At 49.7% G+C, this 11321-nt stretch overlaps 1 long non-coding RNA gene across 2 annotated transcripts; it reads left to right on the top strand.

Moving 5' to 3' along the window:
• The first annotated feature begins 2740 nt into the window (after nt 1–2740).
• On the top strand, nt 2741–9617 carry LOC132691171 (uncharacterized). Of its 2 annotated transcripts, XR_013552448.2 has the most exons (4): nt 2741–3454; nt 4039–4409; nt 4715–5616; nt 6935–9617. It is a non-coding gene; the product is annotated as an uncharacterized LOC132691171 (long non-coding RNA). The 2 variants fall into 2 exon arrangements; XR_013552447.2 differs by having other exon boundaries at nt 4039–5616.
• Nucleotides 9618–11321: the final 1704 nt, after the last annotated feature.

Here is an 11321-nt window from a genome sequence, read left to right as displayed (position 1 = left end):
CTATTATTATCAACACTTGACCTCACCACTAACCCCCCCCCCCCAAATAGTATTTTAGCACAATCTCTTAGTGGTTTTGCCTTACACCACTACCAATCATGGCAAGTTAGCAAATACTGTCAACAATAGGTTTGTGTCACCTAATTTTATGTATTTACTTTTTAGCCAATAATGAAGCATAGAAGGGTATTTTGTTGCATATAATTCACATTTTTTTATTCCAAATCTTAGTGACTTGATTTCTCTTACTTAAAAATCCCTCCAAGATTTTTGTCTTAACAGTCTTTCAGAAAGAAAAAAATATTTAAAAAAAAAACCCACAAAAGTTAAGGACTGTGTCATGTCTCGGTGTTTTGTTTTGTTTTTGAAGTTAATTATTTTGAGAGAACGCGAGCATGAGCAGAGAGAATCCCAAGGAGGCTCCATGCCATCAGCACAGAGCCCGGCTTGGGGCTGGAATCCACAAACCAGGAGTCCATAAGCTGAGTCCAAATCAAGACCCGGAAGCTCAACTGACTGAGCCACGCAGGTGCCCTGTGCCTCAGTTTTTTAACACTTTGAATGCATTGTAATCCTGCATCAACATTTATGTTGAGAAATCCAAGTTAAATTGGATTCTTTTAAAGTTTATACTGGTATGAAAATTAATAACCAAAACCTCATTAAAAATGTCGTCGGGAGGTTTCAGCAGAGGCCCTACCACTCCTAGTCAATTGCAGACCGAACAGGAAGAGAGAGACTTGACCTAGCAGATGGAATACTAATTTACTATCCCATACGAACAGGAAACTTTCCTTATCCCACTCCGCTCAGCCAATGAGAAGCCACTATAATTCAAACTCCCAGTTTATTCTAATGGCTTTTAATTTATGACAGCCTTCCCAACTTACCCCTTTTCTCCATAAAACTGGGTACGTCTCCTTTGTTCCTCGACTGCCTACGGCAGTTTGTTCGTCCTGGATTACAACTCTCTTTTATTCCCCAAACCTATCTTTTGTTGGTAATAACTGGCAGCTTTATTTTAAGGTTAACTTAGGTTTTTCTGACTCTAATTTCATGTATTTCTAATTCCTCCTTCCTAGGAACCACCTGGCCATCAGTGTGAGGGCTGATGGCCACCGACGGACTTCGCAGCAATCCCTGGCGTGAGAGGAACTAGGTTACCCAGAAGACTGTGCGCCAGCTTCTGGGCCACGCTGACCAATGAGGGCGTTTCCAGGAGCGTGCAACGACCAGGGAGGCGGGACTTCCCGCCTTTTCCGCGTGGAGCCTGAGTTTCCGAGCCCGGGTTTCGGATCCCGGACCCAAGAGGCGGAAGGATGTCTCGACTGTACTGACTAGGCGCGGATCTGAGGTTCGGTGTGAGCGCGGCTGCGGGGGGGGGTTTCCCGCCCGTCTCCGCCTTTATCACACGTCTCCTGGCCGGGTTGAACCCGCAGGGTCCTATGGCGACGGCCGCGCTAACGTACCTGGCTCAGGTGAGAGAGTGTGTGTCCCGGACCTGTGTAGCCCGAACCCCAAGTGGGGGGGGGGTGTCTCCTGATGAATACACTGCAGTCCAGGCCCCTGCCCGCAAAACCTGGGGCGTTCGTGGTCGGGAGCCCCTTTCTGGCTGGCAGTGGTGTGAGTGTGGAAGGGATCAGCGTCTGCGAAGTCGTGGGGGCGCGCGAGAGCATTCGGGAGAGCGGGGGTCCGCCCTCTGTCTGCAGGGAGCAGCTGGGCCGCCGGGGTGAGGGCTCTGGGGGCCTTGGAGGGTTGGAACAGAGGAGGAACTCTGAGTTATGGTCTTAAAAGTATTCCAGGGGCGCCTGGGTGGCTCGGTCGGTTAAGCGTCCGACTTCGGCTCAGGTCATGATCTCGCGGTCCGTGAGTTTGAGCCCCGCGTCGGGCTCTGTGCTGACAGCTCAGAGCCTGGGGCCTGTTTCAGATTCTGTGTCTCCCTCTCTCTGACCCTCCCCCGTTCATGCTCTGTCTCTCTCTGTCTCAAAAATCAATAAACTTTAAAAAAAAAAAAATTTTAAAAAAAGTATTCCAGGTGTTCCCCCGGGAGAAAAGACGGGGGTGGGGGGGGGGCGGGGAGGGGAGTCACGAGGGTCGAGGCATGGAGTGCTTCCAGGAGACCGCTGCAAAAGACTCAACAATGATGCTGGGTTTGGGCCCTAGAAGGAATGTAAGTAATAAGATTCCTGATAAATCTTAGAGGTGAAACCGGCCGGATTTCCTCTTCAGTCAATGTGGCTGTGAGCAAAAGCACAGGATGAAAGATTACCCAGTCGTTCTTTTGGCAGAGTGTCTGGAAGCACCGAGACGTGGAAACTGGTGAGGAGCAGGTTTCAGAGAGAGCCTAGGAGTTGAATTTTGGACATGCTGTTTCTGAGATAGAGGTGACGTACAGGCAGCTGGAATCTCTGGTCTGGAGTAGGGGGCGAGCTGGCTCAGTGATGTGCATATCGTGACAGCCTAAGTCCTGGACCGGGACCCAGCCTGGATCTCACATTTAGGATGGAAAATATGAGTACTTCGTTGAGATAGGCCCCGAGATGAAAGCAGATAGATAGAGCTGGGGCTGGAGGGCAGGCGGTGTGCCTGCAGATGAGAGGGTCCTGTGGTTCAGGGCTTTCTGGGCGGGGGGTTAATGATTAAGGAGCCTGCTGGGATGGAGGGGGAGAGGTGAGGGGATGTAGATTCTCTGCTCTGAAGACTCCACAGACTGTCTACTCCCTGTGGAGCCAAAGAAGGGCCAGCCAGGCTGGAGGAGCAGCCCAGGCTCAGTCAAGGTCATAGGTGTCTCAGCTCTCCCAGGGAAGTGCAAGTTCACAAGGTACAGCTGTAGCAAGTTAAACTTATGCAACCAAGTAGTAATTGATTGAAATGCCAACGTAGCTCTGCGATAAAATGTATATATATTTGGATTTTGTCATGGACGCTTGCTATAGAGCTCCTAAAACCCTTGGAATTTCCTGGGTATGAGGAGTTCTTTTTTCTTCGTAAGTGTCCCCTTTTATCACAAAGGAGTTTATTTTAATGAGCTGATTTAGGGCGGGGGCCCTAGATAGCCTCAAGTTGGGGCCGGTCACCAGAAAGACCAGGTGATTAGAAGTTTAAACTTTCGGGGCACCTGGCTGGCTCAGTTGGAGAGCATGTGACACTTGACTTCAGGATAGTGAGTTTGATATGTTGGGTTTGGAGATTACTTAAAAATAAATAAAATGCTTTTTAAAAAGAACTTTTTTTTTTTTTTAATGAGGCTGATTTTATTTTTATTTTTTTGACGGGATGGGGGGGAAATCCCAAGCACCGTGAGATCATGACCTGAGCAGAAATCAAGAGTTGGACGCTTAACTGACTGAACAACCCAGGCGCCCCCCACCAAAAAAGAACCCCCTACCTCCCAGATGGGAGGGGAGCTGGAGGTATAAAAACTGTTGAGGAGTGAGATCCAGGGAGCCTCCAGGTTGGTGAACGCATTGGAATAATAGAAGTGCTGGCAGGCTGTGCTCACTGGCTCTGATCCCTATCCCCATGGTCCTGGCACATAGATAAAGGAGAGAGTGATGTCCTGACACTCTCTGTCCTTACTTCTGTGCCCTAGGGTCATCTCAGGTCCTTAAAGTCATAAGTTCTGTTCAGGTGTCCCGTTTCTCTAGTCAATAAGGTGAAGGGATGAAAGGCTTCCTGGCACAAGAACCAGGACACTTGCGTGTCCACATGGGAGTGTTCAGTGACCCACAGGACTCTGTTCCGTCTGCTGGGAACAGAGATTGAGGGCAACAGTCAGTCCTCGAGAAGCAGCCTGAGGTGCTGGGCCTCTGCTGAGGGGAGTGGGTCCCTGGAAGGTTTGGAGCAGAGAAGGGAAGTGATCTGAGTCACGTCTAAACAGTCTACTCTGCCTGCAGAATGGAGGCAGGGAGACCCCAGCGGAGGCCATGGTATCGGGAAGGTTAATGGTAGCTACATCACAGCCCTGGCTCTGTGGATGGAGGCAACTGTTTTGTTTGTAGGCTACTTTGTAAGTAGGGATGATTTTCTGCCTTGCAGGGTGAGAGAGTCTGGCATCACTCCAGGATGTTTGTTTTTAGCTGCAAGTGTGTGAGTGCCGTCGCTGAGGTGGAAAGTCCAGAGCAGGAGCACTTAACAGAAGCAAGTCTCTGGAGTTCGGAGTACTTAACGGAGGCACTCTCAGGAGTTAGGAGCACTTAACAGAAGCACTCTCAGGAGTTAGGAGCACTGAACAGAAGCACTCTCAGGAGTTAGGTTTTTGCATGTTGCATCTGAGATATGGCAGGGACCTCTGAGTGGAGGTGGCAAGCGGGCGTCTAGAAGCACATCTGGATTTCAGGGAAGGAAGGGGTTCAGGTTTGAGGATACCACACCCCTCAGCAGCAGCAGGTGTGCAGACGGTGCCACAGGTAAGAGGATGCCCTCAGCAGATCACGGTGGCGGTGCCAGTACAGGGGAAGGACGGGGAGGATATCCATGGACTGGCTCACTTGCTTCGGCACCCGGATGGGGATGGCCGTCATCACTAAGACATGAGGAGGTACGGTGACCACGAATGTGTGTAAGAGAGAGAGTTACGAGGGTACGGGCCTCAGGTGGGGGTCCAGGTGGTGGCATGGGATTCCCAGGGGCTGGATGTGATCTCCTGAGAGGCAGGGCAGTGATGGAGGTCCGGTGACACTGAGGAAGGCATGGTACTTGTTCCCCTCTGCAGGTTTGGGTTTGTGCCAGCTCCTGCTGGGGCCTGAAGAGTGTCTGACGGGATGACAGACTCATTGAGGGGTAAAGGAGGTCCGCTGCAAGAGTCTCTTGGGTCGTGGCGGGAGAAGTGGGCCTGGGCTTTGAATGAGGAGGTGGAGAGGGACAGGTGTGACTGGAGAGGGGACAGCGCAAACCATGCTGAGGAGGAGGAGGGCTCAGGGGGTCTGATCTCACACACGCTGGGGTGGCTGATGTCAGGACAAGGAGCCAGGCCAGGTGGGGAGGTCCTCAGAGCAGTGCCTGGGGTAGCCCCGGGTCCTGTCGCGTTCGGCAGGCACTGCCTGGGTGCCACATGCAGAGTGGCCTATGGGAAGCCAGAGAGATGCCTGTGACACGGGCTGGAGGCGGCAGTGGTGTCGTGGGTCCCGTGGTCACGGCCTGGCACGTGAGGGAGGAGTGATCCCATTGTGCTGTGCGAATGGGGAAGGGGGTGTGAGGGTGCACTCAGCCCCCTCAGGGTTTAAGCCGGAAGGCTGAGCGTGAGTCCATGTGGGTGTGATCTTCGTGTCCCAGGAGAGCTGACCATGAGGGAAGCGGCCTGGGGCACAGATAAGACCGCCCCCTCCCCATCTGTTCTCACCGACAATCGGCAGCAGTGATGAGCGGGCACGAGGAAGAGCGGGTACCAGTGGACCAGGGCCTGGTACCTCCTCTGAGTGAGGGAGCTGGGGAGGAGGGCCATGGCCTTGGGATCCTGCTTATGAACTCTTCTGCCCCCATCATGACAGGGCCACGGGACCTTTGAGGACGTGGCTGTGTACTTCTCTCAGGAGGAGTGGGGGCTCCTGGGTGAGGTTCAGAGACACCTGTACCATGATGTGATGCTGGAGAATTTGGCCCTTATAGCCTCGCTGGGTAAGGACCCTCCCTCCCAAACCATTGCCCTGCATGAGGCTCTGATTCTCTTTTCCCAAGGTTCTCTGTCCCTCCCAGAGCTGGGCCATGGGCCCCGCTTCCTTCCCTGGTTCCTTGGCATGGGTATGAGACACCAACACGTTCTGCTGTGAAGCCTCTCACAGAAGGGCTTGGCTTCTGACTCCTGTACCTGCCTGATCAACGCTCGCTGATTAGCTCTGCCCCGCCCCCCGCCCCTTAACATGTTGACTGTTGACCTCTGTGAAGCATCCCTGTCCCCGCTTCTGCCCCCTTCTGTTTGGTGTGCCGCCTGTCTCGGGAATTACAGACATTGACGTGGGCAGTATTTGCAGGCAACCCTAAATGATTTTTGCAAGACTGTCCTCAAAATTCTAGTAATAAATTTCTTGCCTGTAGTCTCTCAGTGGTTGGGTCGCTCTGGGCCAGTGATGTTCACTTGACTGCCCTGTTTTTTTCTCTTGAGGACTTCAGTCTGCCAGGTCCCACGTAGTTGGCGAGGTTGAGCTGAGGGGTAGAGGAGAGCCCCGGGGACCTGACGGCTCAGACACCTCTCTTACCACAGGAAGGGGGGATTCATGGGATCCTGGCCATGGGCAGGGTGGGTGGGAGCGGTGGGCAGGCATGGTTTCAGGACTGAGTACAAACCGTAGCAGGCAAATGTCCTTTGCTCCCTGCTGTTTGAGCGACAAGGCTCATGGCCAAACCTCATTTCTGTTCCTCCTCCCCATCCTTGACATTTTGCCTACTTGTCATTTCTGCTGTGACTTCTGGTCCCTGGCTGTCCCCTACATCCATGTCCCCCACGTCTTTCCCCTTCCTTTCTCTCTGCAAATGTTCTGTCACATAGCCTGTGTTCCATGCGTCATGTGATGTGTGCATATCCCTACGTGGCTGACTATCTGCTACCCAGAGGCAATTGCCTTTTCCTGGCGTGGGACACACATTCCACACGGCATGAACTTATCACCAGCACACAACCACTGATTTCAGCCACTGCTGAAAGCCACTGGCAGAGGAGTGAGTGGAACCGCGTCTCTCCTCCCGACACAGCACTGGATCCTCCTTTCTCACTGGTTGTGAGACTCCTCCTCCTCCCCTCCCCTGCCCCCTGCCCCAACACACCGTTCTGTAACCGTCAGTGCTACACAGTGTCCCTTTCCTCCATCTGACCCTGGCTCCCTTGTCCCAAAAACAAAGCCATGGACTCAGTCCTGGTTGTGTCCTGCATGCGTTTGTAATGGGCTGTCCTGTCCCACTAAAGTCTGCGGACACCTCACCACCATTTTCCTGCTCTCAGGTTGTTGGCATGGGATAAAAGCCAAGGAAGCCTTTTCTGAACAGAGTTTTTGTGGAAAGAGTGTCACAGGCCAGGATACCAGATCCAGGCCTATTTGTCCCCGAGGCTCCTTCCTGTGATACATGTGTCCCAGTGAAGAAAGACGTCTTCAACCCGGCTGAGCGTGAAGGGACGCACGCTGGGCTGAAGCCATGCACTTGTGGGCCTTGTGGGAAACTGCGCTTGCTCAGTTCACACCTCCACCAGCACCGGAGACAGAACCCCGGAGAGAAGGCCCTCAGAACGGAGGAGAATGGGGCTCTGTTTGTGAAGAGCAGGATCCCCGTGTCAGACAACATTTTCCCCAATGGAGAGGCCGAGAAGGATTTCCTGGGCGGCGTGGACCTTCTCCAGCACCAGGCCGTCCCCAGTGGAGAACGTCCGCACGGAGGCAGGGGAGCAGGGTGGTTTCTCGCCCTCGGCAAGGGCAGTGTAGCGCAGCGAGCGTGGGCAGCCCTGCCACTGAAAGGTTAAGTTCACAGAGCAGCAGAGTGCTTATGCCGGAGAAGGCCTTCATAAGCGTGGGCAGTGTGAGAAGTCCTTTGTCCACAAAAAAAGGCTTCTCGAGCACCAGGGAATCCACGCTGGAGGAAAGCCTCGTGCGTGCAGCAAACGTGGGAAGTCCTGTAAGTACAGATCCAGTCTTTTTTTTTTTTTTTTTTAACATTTTATTTATTTTTGAGACAGAGAGAGACAGAGCATGAACAGGGGAGGGGCAGAGAGAGAGGGAGACACAGAATCGGAAGCAGGCTCCAGGCTCCGAGCCGTCAGCCCAGAGCCCGACGCGGGGCTCGAACTCACGGACCGCGAGGTCGTGACCCGAGCCGAAGTCGGCCGCTCAACCGACTGAGCCACCCAGGCGCCCCCAGATCTAGTCTTAATCAACACTGGAAGGTTCACACTGGAGAAAGGCCTCCTCGTAAGCGCAGCGAATGTGGGAAATCCTTCATCTTTCGAAAGAGGCTTCTCGAGCACCAGAGCATCCACGCTGGAGGAAAGCCTCGTGAGTGCAGCAGACGTATGAAGTTCTTTAGACACAGCTCCACCCTCATTGAACACCGGAAAGTTCACACTGGAGAAAGCCATCTCAGTGCGGTGAATATGGAAATGTTTCATCCACAAAAAAAGATTTCTTTTGCACCAGAGAATCCACATTGGAGAAGAGTTCTCTGAATGCACCAAATGTAGGAAAACCATGAAAAGGTTGGAATTCAGTGAGCACCTGAGACTTCACCCTGGGGAAAAGCCGTATGAATATAATGAATGTGGGAAATTCTTCAGACACCAATCCCCTCATATTCAGCACCATAAAGTTAATGGTGGAGAGAGGCCTGGAATGAGTGTTCTGAATGTGGGAAGTCCTCCATTTACCAAAGAAGGCTCGAGCAGAGAGAATCCACACTAGAGAAAGACGCTTTGAGTATAATGAACGTGGGAAAGCCTTCAGCCTCGAGGATAGACTTGTTCAGCACCACAGAGTCCATATTGGAGCAAAGCGTTTTTGTGTAGCAAATGTGGGAGATTTTTCCGTCAGAGATACTGCTTCGTCAGGCATCAGAAAAGTTCATAGTAGAGGAAGTCCTTGGCCACTAATGGAATGCACTATCACCACGTTAAAAACGACACGCCAGAGTGTAGACCTTCCACGGGATTGATCAGCTGAACCTTCTACTTTTGAGGATTCACAGTTCATTACAAGTATCAGGTGCTTGTGACTGTTTCTTGAGCTGACCTGACTTTCTAATGTGCCTAGTGCCCTGTGGCAGAAAGTATGTCATCACTACCATGTGGCATGCCCCCACAGGGTCCATCATCTCTCCGTGTACAGGGGCGTAGACCTCTGTGCCCCAAGCCCTGAAGGGAATTCGGTGTAACGAGAGCCTAGCCGAGCTGCGTGAAGCAGAGACGAGGTCCCGCTTCGCTGAGAGAAAGAGTCTGGGTTCTCTGTGGATTTGCAGTTTCTCTCACGGATGCTATTCCTTCGTGGATTCTCGCGATTGACTTGTGCCTACTCCAAGCCACCCAGCTGGGAAACCGCCTGATCTCCATCGGCCGGCGTACATGTTGACAGACATCTTATTGCTTAAGCCACGTTGAAATTTGGAGGTTATGTGCATTTGGGGGGTATGTTTAGGACACGGCTGTGGCTTGCCAGTGTGAAGGGCTGAACAGCTTTTGTGTGTCCCAGTGTCACGTCAGAGGCACAGTACGGGTCAGAAAAGAGTTCTTCCCATTTTGGCTTAATTTGCATTGCTTCCCGAGGCCTTCTGGGAAAGAGTGCAGTAGGTGGGATGTTTAACTTCCTAAGGGATAATCTGACCTGGTAATCTATCTGTTTACACTCTCACCAGAAGAACCAGCACCAGAATTCCAGTCTCTTTATATCCTTAAACTTGCTCTGGTCAGGGTTCCTAATTTCAGTCGTGTAATAGGTGTATAGTGGCACCTTGTGGTTTTAATTTGCTTTTTCCAAATGGCCTGGTGTTTAGAGGTTTTTCATGTGTTAATTTCTAGCCATTGTATCTTTTTTGAAATCTCTGTTCCTGTGATTTGTCATCTCAATTACTGGGTTTTGACATTTGTCCATGGATTATTGATAAAAGTCTTCTGTTTTAAGTGTTTGCCAATATATTCTTCCAGCCTTGGTCTTGTCTTTTTGATGGCTTTTCCTGCGGAAAATTTTTTTTTATTTTAACGAGGTTTAATTTGTCCATTCTTTTACTGAATATCTGTTTGATCTTGTATATAAGAAATGCTTGCCAAAAAATAAAAGAAGAAATGTTTTCCAAATTTAAAGACATAATTTTTCCTTTGTTTCTTTCTGTAAAAAGTTTTTTTTTAGCTTTTTTATGGATGTGTATATGTCATTCTCAGTTAATCTTTGGACATTCTTTTCAGGAGGGAAAAATGGATACCCAGTGGCACCTGGCTGACTCCATTGGTAGAATGTGTGACTCTTGATCTTGGGGTCATGAGTTTGAGCCCCACGTTGGGCATAAAAATCACTTAAACAGTAAAAAACAAAAAACAAAAAAACTGTGGATACCCAGTAGCTGCCCTAATATTCTTTCTCCCTTGAATTGCTTTTGTGTCTTCGTTGAAAGTCAATCATTTATATGCATATTTATTTCTAGACCCTGTTCTATTGCATTTATTTTATTTATGCTAAACTTTCATGCGTTGAATAATTTGTTTGGGTGATATGTCTTGAAATCAAGGCCATGTACTCCTCCAGCTGCCTTCTTTTTCGAAGTTGTGGTCATTCTTGGTCTTTTGCCATTCCATATGAATTTTAGAATCTGCTTGTCAATTTCTACATCACAAAAAAGCCTACCAGGATTAAAAAACAATTTTTTTAATATTTATTTTTGAGAGAGAGAGTGCGAGCAGGGCAAGGGCAGAGGGGGGAGACACAGAATCTGAAGCAAGGTCCAGGCTCTGAGCTGTTAGCACAGAACGGTGAGATCATGACCTGAGCTGAGGTAGGATGCTTAACTGACTGAGCTACCCGGGCACCCCAGCCTACAAGGATTTTGATTCAGGTTGCATTTAATATTCAATGTAGAGAAAATACTGAGTGTCCCAATCCATAAGCATGATATGTCTCCTTTCATTTTGATATTACTGAAATTTTTTAGCAATATGTTTAAGGACTATGTATACTTTTTAAATTATTTTTTAAGGTTATTTATTTTGAGAGAGAGCGTGCGTGCAAGAAGGGCAGAGAGAAGAGAATCTCAAGCAGCTCCACACCATCAGTGCAGAGCCCAGTGTGGGGCTAGAACTCACGAACTGTGAGATCATGACCTAGCCGAAACCAAGAGTCTGATGCTTAACCGACTGAGCCATCCAGAAGCTCCTAGAGATTGTATATATACATACATACATACATATACACACATATGAATGTGTCTGTCAAGTACTGCTGGTCCATATACATCGCCATCATTTAGTTTTGGTCATTTAGTAATTTAATTAGTATTGTTACTGAGATTATTGCTGACAGATTCCTCTTCTATGTTCTATTTAAATGGAAATTGGGGGTTAAATTTTAATTTGCTTAATATCATTTCTACAAATAGTATTTCACTTTTATGAAATAAAATAGCTCTGGCTTGGGCTGTGATGATTTACTCAATGCAAATCTATGAAAATACATGTCAGATTTTTTACTTAGAGATTTCTCATTCTTTATATTTTTATTTTTTATTTATGGGGTTCCTGGGTGGCTCAGTCGGTTGAGTGTCCGACTTCAGCTCAGGTCTTGATCTCACTGGTTCGTGAGTTCAGGCCGCATCGCGCTCTGTGGTGACAGCTCAGAGCCTGGAGCCTGCTTCTGATACTGTGT

The sequence above is a fragment of the Panthera onca genome, chromosome E2, assembly GCF_046562875.1.
Source record: "Panthera onca isolate mPanOnc1 chromosome E2, mPanOnc1 haplotype 2, whole genome shotgun sequence".
NCBI lineage: Eukaryota > Metazoa > Chordata > Mammalia > Carnivora > Felidae > Panthera > Panthera onca.
The sequence above is the reverse complement of the archived record's forward strand: the minus strand, read 5'-3'. Positions and strand labels throughout refer to the sequence as shown.